Source organism: Mus musculus, chromosome 12, assembly GCF_000001635.26.
Source record: "Mus musculus strain C57BL/6J chromosome 12, GRCm38.p6 C57BL/6J".
Taxonomy (NCBI): domain Eukaryota; kingdom Metazoa; phylum Chordata; class Mammalia; order Rodentia; family Muridae; genus Mus; species Mus musculus.
In genome coordinates this window covers 7,100,946-7,114,260 of record NC_000078.6, presented here as the reverse complement: position 1 = coordinate 7,114,260, position 13,315 = coordinate 7,100,946, and positions in this window count along the sequence as shown.

Below are 13,315 nucleotides of genomic sequence, written 5' to 3'. Positions count from 1 at the left end.
GGATAAAATGTTCTGTAGATATCTGTCAGGTCCATTTGTTTCATAACTTCTGTTAGTTTCACTGTGTCCCTGTTTAGTTTCTGTTTCCACGATCTGTCCTTTGAAGAAAGTGGTGTGTTGAAGTCTCCCACTATTATTGTGTGAGGTGCAATGTATGCTTTGAGCTTTACTAAAGTGTCTCTAATGAATGTGGCTGCCCTTGCATTTGGTGCGTAGATATTCAGAATTGAGAGTTCCCCTTGGAGGATTTTACCTTTGATGAGTATGAAGTGTCCCTCCTTGTCTTTTTTGATAACTTTGGGTTGGAAGTCGATTTTATCTGATATTAAAATGGCTACTCCAGCTTGTTTCTTCAGTCCATTTGCTTGGAAAATTGTTTTCCAGCCTTTCACTCTGAGGTAGTGTCTGTCTTTTTCCCTGAGATGGGTTTCCTGTAAGCAGCAGAATGTTGGGTCCTGTTTGTGTAGCCAGTCTGTTAGTCTATGTCTTTTTATTGGGGAATTGAGTCCATTGATATTAAGAGATATTAAGGAAAAGTAATTGTTGCTCCCTTTTATTTTTGTTGTTAGAGTTGGCATTCTGTTCTTGTGGCTGTCTTCTTTTTGGTTTGTTGAATGATTACTTTCTTGGTTGTTCTAGGGCGTGATTTCCGTCCTTGTATTGCTTCTTTTCTGTTATTATCCTTTGAAGGGCTGGATTCGTGGAAAGATATTGTGTGAACTTGGTTTTGTCGTGGAATACTTTGGTTTCTCCATCTATGGTAATTGAGAGTTTGGCCGGGTATAGTAGCCTGGGCTGGCATTTGTGTTCTCTTAGTGTCTGTATAATATCTGTCCAGGCTCTTCTGGCTTTCATAGTCTCTGGTGAAAAGTCTGGTGTAATTCTGATAGGCCTTCCTTTATATGTTACTTGACCTTTCTCCCTTACTGCTTTTAATATTCTATCTTTATTTAGTGCATTTGTTGTTCTGATTATTATGTGTCGGGAGGAATTTCTTTTCTGGTCCAGTCTATTTGGAGTTCTGTATGCTTCTTGTATGATCATGGGCATCTCTTTTTTTATGTTTGGGAAGTTTTCTTCTATTATTTTGTTGAAGATATTAGCTGGCCCTTTAAGTTGAAAATCTTTATTCTCATCAATTCCTATTATCCGTAGGTTTGGTCTTCTCATTGTGTCCTGGATTACCTGGATGTTTTGAGTTAGGATCCTTTTGCATTTTGTATTTTCTTTGACTGTTGTGTCGATGTTCTCTATGGAATCTTCTGCACCTGAGATTCTCTCTTCCATTTCTTGTATTCTGTTGCTGATGCTCGCATCTATGGTTCCAGATCTCTTTCCTAGGGTTTCTATCTCCAGCGTTACCTCGCTTTGGGTTTTCTTTATTGTGTCTACTTCCCCTTTTAGTTCTAGTATGGTTTTGTTCATTTCCATCACCTGTTTGGCTGTGTTTTCCTGCTTTTCTTTAAGAGCCTGTAACTCTTTAGCAGTGCTCTCCTGTAAATCTTTAAGTGACTTATGAAAGTCCTTCTTGATGTCCTCTATCATCATCATGAGAAATGTTTTTAAATCTGGGTCTAGATTTTCGGTTGTGTTGGTGTGCCCAGGACTAGGTGGGGTGGGAGTGCTGCGTTCTGATGATGGTGAGTGGTCTTGATTTCTGTTAGTAGGATTCTTACGTTTGCCTTTCGCCATCTGGTAATCTCTGAAGCTAGCTGTTTTAGTTGTCACTGTTAAGAGCTTGTTCTTCAGGTGACTCTGTTAGCCTCTATGAGCAGACCTGGAGGGTAGCACTCTCCTTAGTTTCAGTGGGCAGAGTATTCTCTGCAGGCAAGCTCTCTTCTTGCAAGGCAGGTACCCAGATATCTGGTGTTCGAACCAGACTCCTGGCAGAAGTTGTGTTCCACTCACTAGAGGTCTTAGGATCACGTGTGGAATCCTGTGTGGGCCCTTGCGGGTGTCAGGCGACTCAGCTGGCAAGGTAGCCGGGGCTCGAGTGGAGTGGAAGGGGTTTGTGCCCCAGATCAAGCCCGGGTAGCCTGCTTCCCTATGTACCGCAGTCTCAAGTTCCACGCGATTGGATTGGGGTAGGCGCTGTGTTCCACTCACCAGAGGTCTTAGGGTCCCGTGGGGAGTCCCGTGTGGGCCCTTGCGGGTGTTGGGCAAGACTCTGCTGTCAAGGTAGCCCGGGGCTCGAGTCTCGAGTTGAGCGGAAGGGACTTGTGCCCCAGATCAGGCCCGGGTAGCCTGCTTCCCTATGTACCGCAGTCTCAAGTTCCGCGCGATTGGATTGGGGCAGGCACTGTGGTCCACTCACCAGAGGTCTTAGGGTCCCGTGGGGAGTCCCGTGTGGACCCTTGCGGGTGTTGGGCAAGACTCTGCTGGCAAGGTAGCCCGGGGCTCGAGTCTCGAGTCGAGCGGAAGGGACTTGTGCCCCAGATCAGGCCCGGGTAGCCTGCTTCCCTATGTACCGCAGTCTCAAGTTCCGCGCGATTGGATTGGGGCAGGCACTGTGGTCCACTCACCAGAGGTCTTAGGGTCCCGTGGGGAGTCCCGTGTGGGCCCTTGCGGGTGTTGGGCAAGACTCTGCTGGCAAGGTAGCCCGGGGCTCGAGTCTCGAGTCGAGCGGAAGGGAGGATAGTAATTTTTGATGAAGTTTATTGTTGGCAAATATATCCTTTTATTCATTTAAAAGATTTTCTCAGCAGTGCAACCTTGGAGTTCCAGAAAAGCTCATCCCCCATTTCCTTGTGACCTAGGCTTAGAGGTCACAATCGAAAAAAAAACACTGTCAAAGTCAATGTCAAGAATTTGTCTCTCACTTTCTTCTGACAGCTGTGCAGTTTCAGATCAGTTGGTCACATTTTTTGTTGTGTTGAAATATCCAGTTTTGTATGTCATTAAATAAAGCTCTGATGTCAGTCTTCTACATGTTCACATTCATTTTGTCAAAACTACTCACTGAAGGGACTGTTTTTTATATTCTGTGTATCCCTGGCATTTTTATAGGATCTACAGGTGGAAAATGTATGTATTTTGTTCCTAATTCTTTATTCAATTCTATCACAGAATACGTCAGTTGATACATTGTATGGTGGCATATTTGGATTAAGATAGTGAAATATGTCCAGACTAGATTTTTTTGCACTAACCCCTTTGTGTTTTAAGAGAGTGTATTATGATTTCATATACATTTTAGGATCATCTATTTCCATTCTGTAGAACATGTCATTGGATATTTAATAGGCTTATCTTTAATCTCTTGAGTGTATGAGCATTTACAGAGTGTTCTTTAATTCTATGAGCGTGGACTATCTTTGTATTTCATTGTGTCTAGTATCATTTGTTTCATAAGTGTTTTACAGTTTTCACGTTAGAGGTCTTTGACCTTCTTAGCTCAATTCATGTCACAGTTTTATTTTATATTTTGAAGTCATTTTAATGGAATTGTTTGCTTGGTTTACTTTGAGGATGTTTAGTGTTATTTCAAAGAAACTGCTACGTTGTAGATTGTGAAAATTTATCAAATGTATTACTTTAGAAAGTCTTCATTGTTTTCAATATGTTGGGGAATGAAATCTACAAAACAGTATGACTGCTTCTTTTTCAATTTGAATGCTTTTACTTTTATTTCCTCCCTAATTGCCTTGGCTAGGACTGCTATACTGAGTAAAATTGTTAATATAAGAAATCTTTGTCTTGCTCTGATCTTCAAATAAAACTGCTGGCTTTTAAATGGTGAGCGGGATATCAGTTGTGAGTATAGATAGTCTGGCCCTAGAGAGGATTTGTTCTCAGATGAATTCTTAGAAGATTTCTTTCTTCTTGAAACAAGGTTAAATTTTGCTAGATATATTTTATATGCCTACAGAGATGATCATGTGGTTTTGTCTTTTATTGTGTAATGTTGTATTTCGCATTTACTGGATTATATATATTAAGCCATCATTGTATTTCAGGGAAAAATCATGCTTTAACATAGTGAATGATATTTTTAATGTACTGTGAGTTGGATTTGTGCATATTATTTTAGAAAGTACTGCCTCTATATTTATCAGGAATATTGGGTTGTAATTTTCTTTGAATTTAAGTGTTCTTTGGCTTTGATATTATATTAAGTCTTGCTTTGCTAAATGAGCCTGGAAATGTTCCATTTTTTTCTCATTTTTTGGAAGAGTTTGAGAAATCTTGGCACTAATTCATTGTCTACTTGGTAGAATTTACCAAGGGAAGTCATCTGGTCCTGGACTATTTTATTGGGTGGATTTGATTCTATTATACGGATCAAGGATTTTTTTTAAATCATTTTCTGATTTAATATAGGTAGGTCTTTGTAGAAATGACTCTTTCCCTTTTTTTTTTTTTAGATTCTGTTGATATGTATAATTTCATGACAGTTGTCATATAAGTTCTTTGCATGCATGTAAGCAACAGACAAACGTTCCCCTGATCCAAGCTCTGCACTATCCCACTTAAAGACTTAAATAGTTTGCTATAGATCATTGCAAATTATCACCTCTCAGTCTCTGGAAGAGATGACCTGGAGAAGGCTTTATTTGTTGTAACAGTTCTCTAAGATATTATTTGATGCATGAAAATGCAAACACAGAGCCATAAGAATTACAGTGAATCATAGAAACATGTTGTCATCAAAGGAAAAAGCCAAGCAGTTGTGAGGGACCCCAAAGAAATAGAAAACTACAGCCTGTTTGAGAAAGAACTCAGTATGATTTACAACTTAGTGAGCTGCAAGGGGACACACATAGACATCTGATGAAATTAGGAAAACAATACTCAAAACAACTTCGAATAAATGCAGAAATCACAACAGCAACAGCATCAACCAACAAAAGGAACAGAAGTTATGGAGCAGAAGAAATGTCTTAAGTTAAAAAAAAATCAAGAGAACTTCAAAGCAGTCTTACTGAAACAAACATGAGAGAGAGAGAGAGAGAGAGAGAGAGAATTGCTTAAAGTAATTACTTAAAGTAATTATGACAGAAAACTCCCCAAATCTACAAAGAGAAATGAATAACCACATCCATGAATGCTGAAGGGCCCCAAATGGATTAAGTACAAATAGATCTTACTAAGACCTTATAATTAAACTAAAAAGTCAAAGACGAAGAGAGAATTGCAAAAGCAGTGAAGGAAATGCAGCTCTTCAGGAATGTAAGATGCCCCATAAGGCTACCAGCATATTTCTTGACAACAACCGGGCAGATAAGAAGGTTGGGTGTTATGCTCTGTCTATACTGTCAGATAAAACTTAGACTATCAGTCAAGAACTTTATATCTGACTAGGCTGGCCCTCATAAATAGAGAAAGAATTGCAGAGAGAAACAATCCCAAGCTTAGGAATGTATCACTATAGACTTGGATCAAAATATGCTAATGAGAGTTCTTCAATTTAAAATAGATGTTAACTAACAATACAAAAATAAGAAATTATAAAAATCATTATATAAAGGAGGAATATCTCAAACTCAGAATTTTTTAGCCCTGTAACAATAAGATGTAGATCATATTTAACTGTAGAACACAGTCAAAATATAGAAGTATGAAATAATAACTGTGTCAAATATACTTTGCTAAAAAATATGTTGATGTTTTTAATATGTGGGTAGAGAAATTATAGCAACGTTGTATGTGTTTGAATGCAAGTTTTATTAGCTTAAAATAGGCCACCACCATGTCCACAAATTTCCCTATGTAATATTCACGGTGACCACAGAGAAAATAGAGATAACACATATTTAAGGAGAAAGATTAACACATGCTACAAAAACAACAAATATTACATCAAAACACGAGGGAAGAAAAACAGAAAAGTAACTGAAGGAACAAGATGGTTGTAGAAACCCCTTCCTTAGCTTTTAGATTCTTCACAACTTTATTAATACTTACTTTTCAATACTCATATATTACCTCTAATATGAAATTCAAAGGTTAGAAAATTTGTTCTGTAAAGAGCCAGAGAGCAGATATTTAATTCTACTTGGCTGTATGACCTTTATCCTCATTACTGAACCTGCCACTGTGGCACACATGCACACAAAGCCACAGGCAATACATAAATAAATAAATGTAATTTTATTTCAAGAAAATTGTATTTATAAAACAAGGTAATATTTGGCCTCAGGGCTATGAATTTCAGTCCTGAATGTGTTCTTCCCTCTTAGAAGGAAGATTACAGAAATCTCTGTAATTTTGATCATTTACACTATCCAGACACCTTAGATGTCCTGTAATTTTTGAGCCATGCCAGACATTATTTATATAGAAAAGAGTGCAAATGACTGGGGAAAATGCCAGCTTCATTTGAAAGTGTTTTCGTTGCTGTTGTTAAGTAATGAGTGTCTGTCCCTTTGACCAAAATGTATGCCCTATTTGGTTCAATTGGAGTTTGCAGGGCATCTGTCTATATCTGACTCATTTATATTTTGTGTAAAATTATTTTTACTACATTATTTAATATTAATTTGCTTCATTGGCTTTGAAGAAGGCAGAGAGAGAGAGAGAGAGAGAGAGAGAGAGAGAGAGATTCATTTCTTGCTTTTGTGGTTTTCCATCTTACAAAGGTCACCTCTCATTGCAAAAGAAATTAAGAATCTGAAAACATCACAAAAAGCAAGCATTGAAAATAGGTCCCTCCGCCAACCTCTTACTCATTCTAAGTAAACTACAATGTGGATAGCAAAGCTGCGATATTTCTTTAAAACTGTCATTCCTCTTTTCCTTACCTTCTGGCAGCAGCAGAGTTCTGTAAGCATTGTTTGGTGGAATCAAGGCTGGCGCTCGCAGTCTCTTGAGTTTTCAACGCAGGGCTCTCTCTCTCTCTGTACCATCACTCAAAACCTCACAAGTTACCTTTTCTCCTGGTAGAGAGCATCATCTTGACACTATATTGAGCCCCAAACTGTCCTCAGATTATTTCAATGCACTTCTCTCCACTTTGGAACTGTTCTGAACCTGAATTTTGCTTATACATATACTGCTATTATTAAAAGCAACTCGTCATGTTTATCTGAATCCATAGAGAGAATGCATAACCATTAAATGTCAGCATTGTTATTCTCTGAATTATTTCCTATAATTGAAAAAATTGAACCAAAAGTTGGGAGTGTTTTAAACATAAATAAATACTGAAAACGTTATCTACAAAGCTTATGTTCAAATACTATAGCAATATGATTTTCAATTGCGTTATCCTAGTAAGTAAAAATAAAAGACAATAGACTAATGATATATTTATTTAACTGTTGATTGAACCATTTCAATAATCAGTCTTTTACTTACTAAAGACTTATCTAACTTACAAGACATCTAGATTAAAGGTTGAAAACAGAAGCCCTCATAAAATTTAAGTTCCGAAGGAATGAGAAATTGTTGTTTATATTCCTATTTTACTTAGCTTTAAATTGATCCTTCTATTTTCACCTCAGTTACTACTAGATAGTCATCTTTTCCTAGTGAAGTTGATGTCTGAGGGGTCTTCTTGCGTTATTATTTTTCCACTTTTTATAGGAATTATGTTTTGGTAGTTCTTTCTAAGTCAAAATTTAAAACACAAAGCAGGTCTATTTACTGTTATCACTAACAGCTTGAATATTTATATGAATGCATAGGCATAATTTAGAAAGGATTACTATTTCTATCATTACTTAAGTGGCTAATTACTTATCCCAACACTTTGTCTAAAGTGAATTTTTATTTGTCAATTTTAACTATTTTTATTAATGATATATGTTAAGTGTGGATATACATTACGGTATTAAGGGCATTGTTTTTTGGTATCTTTTAAACCACACTTTAATTAGCATAGGTTTATATTTTAGATTCTGGAGAACTTAATTTTCTTTTTGAGTCACACTATTAAAATACGGGTTTAGTAGAATTGCATTTGATTTGGTATGCTATATCCAGAAGGAAATAATGAGGAGAATTAGGGAAGGTAATACTCCATATATAATTGTCTGAATATATTCCAGCTGCCAATTAAAACAACAGCATTATTGAACTGATAGAGGTAAAAATGCCTGGTCTGACTGTGTGACAGGATTAAGACTGGAAAAGAATGTTAAAGTTACAGGGTGAGTGTGAAGCAAATCTTGGCTATTCATCAGAAATAAATGCCCCACTCTTTCTTTACATGAAAAGCTTAGTCTACATGCCTCGCCAACCCGTATTGAACATGTGTTCTATGTAACATCTCTGTTGGAATGAACAACTGTATGAGGTTCTTCTATATTCTGAGTCTACCTTCTTCTATCCCTTTCAGGAATCATTCTCTGTGAAGGAATGGGGATGTAGAGGGACTCAGAAAATAGTTTAGGAACTAGGTTAATAAAAGGAATAACTTGAATTTTAAAAATTATATTTACTCTCTGAACCTATGTGTATGGGTTCATGCACATATAGTAAACAAGTAGAGGCCAAGGGATAAATTACAGAAGTCAATTCTCTCTATGTGCATTATAAGATCAAATTCAGGCCACGAGACTGTTGGCAAGTGCCTTTCGCCAGCTAAGCTACCTCACTGGTCCTCAGTTTATTTTTTTGAGGAAACAATGAGAATTAGTATAGACACAATACAAACCCTTCTCTAAAGAGTCATGCATTTAAAATTAGTTTGTCAAATTGTGAGACAAGTTTCTAAATTCCTCCTCTCAGCTGCACAGCACCATGCCCTATTTCTCATTATCTAGAACATAATCACATTTTCTCCACGGAAGAGCAACATTGCTGAGACATGCTTAGTTTTGGTCCCAGGAAATGGCAATGGATTGCTGCACATGTAGTTTATCTCTGCTATAGAGCTACAATGAATTTCAACTGAATCTGTTGTGTGTAATCTTTAATGTTGTCCATTGACAAATTCTTCACTAAGTACTTACAAAGTGTGTATTTTATCATGACAAACTGATGATAATTTGATGTGGTCCCAAAACACATTGTCGTTTTTCTTTTCTTTTCTCTTCTTTTCTCTTCTTTTCTTTTCTTTTCTTTTCTTTTCTTTTCTTTTCTTTTCTCTTCTCTTCTCTTCTCTTCTCTTCTCTTCTCTTCTTTTCTTTTTCTTTTTTCAATATTAGCACGACTTTATTTTTTTAAGATTTATTTTTTATTAGATGTTTTCTTCATTTACATACACTATCGCATAAGTCCAATATTTTCAGAAAACTTCCAAAGGCCAGGAATCTCCCCAAAATAGAGGCAGGTGCTACATTGTTTGTCATAGAGGTGAGTTTTGATAGATAGTTTTGTGCATAAGTAATTAACATTGTGTTGATGCTATTCATATTAAACTTTATGCTTGATGGCTGATAGAAAGATCTCTTTTATCATCAACTTGAAGGAAACATTTGACAAGGAATTGACTGGGCAAATAGTTTTTATGACTCTCAGAGATGCTAAGGGTCTTGATTACAAGGGAACATAGATGATGAGGATTGACTCAGATTCAAGCCAATTTTTACAGCTTGAGTAAATAAAGGTTTCTTTCCTAATTAGTGATATAGAATGAAAGGTGAGTTCCTGATTTCTCTTTTTTGAGAACTATATTAACTTGATACACTTAGAGAAATGCAGGATGTTTTATCTGAGTGGAAAAGTAAAATAGGGTGCTCAGAGTAAGACATGCTGAGCCTAGGGCACCTGCAGAATAATGCTGTGGTGGTCTGTGATCTTCACGTTGAGAAGTCTGTATGGTTGTTTGTACACCGAAGTGGAGGATCATAAATTGTGATAAGTTTCCTACACTTTCTTTGAAAAGCATTTTTGTATCTTAAAATGCCTGCTTATAAAATAGAAATTCTTTCTAGAATTTAACTTTATACCACCATCCCTTCAAAGATGGAAGTCAGTCAAGCAGAGGTTAGGAATCACCATTACAAGATTCTTGGAAGGCTTCCTGATGCTTTTGCTCTCTGTCCTTCAGCCATTTGGGATTAACTGACAGATCCTTCAGGCCTCAATTCTTTTGTCCTTATCCATTTCAAACATTGCTTTCTTGTTGCCTTCCTAAGCACTGCTCCCTTCCTATCTGCCTTCTTCCCCACTCATTTCCATTCTGAATGAAGGGATACCACTCTTTCTTCTCAAGTTGTATAGCTCTCCTCTAACACCTTCATCATTTCATGCACATAATATTATTTTGAATTCTCTTCAGGTACTAATTTAATATCTCCATAAAGTGCAAAATTTATTTTTGCTCTCTATGCCATATTGAAGAACAAAGCCACTGTTCAGTTAACCAGGCTTATGCAGAGCTGCATGAAATAATGTTTTAAACACACTGATTGAATTCTGAAATCATTCAAATTATTCAGAAGGTTATCATGGAGATGTCCAGAAGAAAGACTTTGTAGGGCCAATCACTAAGTATTAGGAGATGTGTGTTTTAGAAGTGTATTTTAAATACCCAATGGGGTTTGGCTTCTCATATTTTTATAGAAATAGTTTAATCTTCTAGGAGAACATTAAGCCCTTTAACACTTTTTAAAACTAGTTTTGATGTTTGTGTTTAGAAACACAAATGTGTATTGGTTCCTATTACCCTGTGGTCTCTAAACTATTAATTAACCTGAGATTCTCTGGGACAAGTTGACTGCTCCTGCATATCCTCACTACTATCTTAAAAGTCAGGGTATCACCCATCTGCAGGTCAGGTATCCCTGGCATGCTCCTTTGCTGTTTTGAAAATGGTATTGATGCTGTTTTGTCAGTCTTTGTGGGTTTATACTTTAAAAAAAATATATTGATTTACTGCCACTATGTTGGCATTTCAGGTAAGGTAAGGTAAATGTATTTGTTCAACCCACCATGTTTCACTTCCAGTTTGACCTCAACATTTAAAGGGCAGTAACTTTACGGATATTTGTCTCAAAGCATCAGGAGACTGTGACTTCTCTCAGAGTTTCTCACTGCATTGGAAACACGTGTAAATAAGTACTGTTTTGCTTGCATACTGCTTGCTTCTCATAAAAATACCCATCCTTCAAGAAGCATTCTGCAAGGTCTCAGAAAATATTTTCTTAAAGGAAAACATTGTTGTCACAAAGAGTCATTCATTAACATTAAGAGTAGAGCTGGTAAGAAGATATTAGAGATCACAAGATTTCTCTATTGTTATGCATTTATATATTGTATATCTGCAAAATTAAGACTGAAAATATATAGCCAAGACGTTTAAAGCATAGATTAAAGATGGTGAAAATTTTCAATAAAGTATAGAAAGATGGGGAGAGAGGGACAAAATTAAAAGGCTAAGAAGAAAAAGGGGCTTGCTAAAATGTAGCTGTATTTACAGGTCCACCTATAGGGTAGCAATCCTTACAACAATAATGATGCTCATGATATCCATAGTGACAGCAAAATGAGTACCACAGCTACTTTCAACTTCACTTTATAGTTGAAGAGCATTTGGGTATTGCTGTCCTATTTTCTGAAGCTCTACCTGAGTTGTAACTAATATTTCCTCACACTTCTTTGCTAAAACTCAGTGAAATTCATAGATCTTTACAACTTTAAGATATAAGAAAATTCAATGAAAAAAGCATGGCTTATGCAGCTTTGAATTCAGACCTTGACAACCAGACAGGACTTATCTCATGCATATGTATTAATTTTAAGTGCTTTTCTGTAACAGTCATTTGACATTTAATATACCATAATTGTATTATTAAATTTAAATGCATATTTGCAATTCTAAAAGCACCACTGAACTTTAAGGGTGAAAAATATATTCTCCTTCACCTCGGTATCCTACCACCTGCCAGTTGTTTAAGCTTTACTCTGCCAGTTTGATTTTGCTGCCCACCATCTATGTGCAACCTTCTACTCTCAGCCTTTCCCTTTCTTAACATTTACTTATCGTGTCTCTCTGTGATCCACGCTCACTTACCCTCAGTTGCATCTCTCATCTTCCAATGCGTAAATGTTCCTCGCTTCTCCTCTTTGTTATGAGACCCCTCATATAGCCAAATCCCTCACTCACGGGTGGTGGTGTTTTGGGATGCTGAAATGCCACTTGCTATTCATCTGTGATGTGTCAGCATATTCTGAAAGTACATTATCCAAAACCCTTAAGTAGCCTGTCACTGAAAACAGCGTCCAGAAATGGGTTTCCTGTCATAGTTCTTTCAGGATCAGAATTGAAGGGATGCTAAATATGGGAAAACGAAGAAAAAGTATGATCTAAATAGTCCCTGAATCTCCTTATTCAGGATGCAAAATTTTACTTCTTTTATCTCTGATTTAGAAGTCCATTAAAATGTAATACTGGATTTCCCGATTTCTACCATTAACTCTCTATACCTCTCATATGGCCAAGTGTTAATCACTCTTCAGTTTCTTTAACCCGTATCACCACTCCCAGCAAAAACAAACAAAATCCAAGAAACCAGTAGAATTTATATCTATTTCCTTGTTGACAGATAGGGTCTCAAGTAGGTTGGCTTCAAATTTGCTAAGCAATCAAGACTGACTTTATTACAAGTTGGAACATCTTGTATCTGGGTATATGCCCAGGAGAGGTATTGCTGGATCTTCCAGTAGTACTATGTGTAATTTTCTGAGGAACTGCCAGACTGAGTTCCAGAGTGGTTGTACCAACTTACAATCCCACCAACAATGGAGGAGTGTTCCTCTTTCTCCACATCCTTGCCAGCATCTGCTGTCACCTGGATTTTTGATCTTAGCCATTCTGACAGGTATGAGGTAGAATCTCAGGGTTGTTTTGTAATAAGGACACATGCTCCACTATGTTCATAGCAGCCTTATTTATAATAGCCAGAAGCTGGAAAGAACCCAGATGTCCCTCAACAGAGGAATGGATACAGAAAATGTGGTACATTTACACAATGGAGTACTACTCAGCTATTAAAAACAATGAATTCATAAAATTCTTAAGCAAATGGATGGATGTGGAGGAAATCATCCTGAGTGAGGTAACCCAATCACAAAAGAACAGACATGATATGCACTCACTGATAAGTGGATATTAACACAGAAACTTAGAATACTCAAGATACAATTTGCAAAACACATGAAACTCCAGAAGAAGGAAGACCAAAGTGTGGATACTTCATTCCTTCTTAGAATGGGGAACAAAATACCCATGGAAGGAATTACAAAGACAAAGTTCAGAGCTAAGATGGAAGGAAAGACCATCCAGAGACTGCCCCACCCAGGGATCCATCCCATAAACAACCACCAAACCCAGACACTATTGCTTAAACCAACAAGATTTTGCTGACAGGACCCTGATATAGCTGTCTCTTGTGAGGCTATGCCAGTGCCTTGCAAATACAGAAGTGGA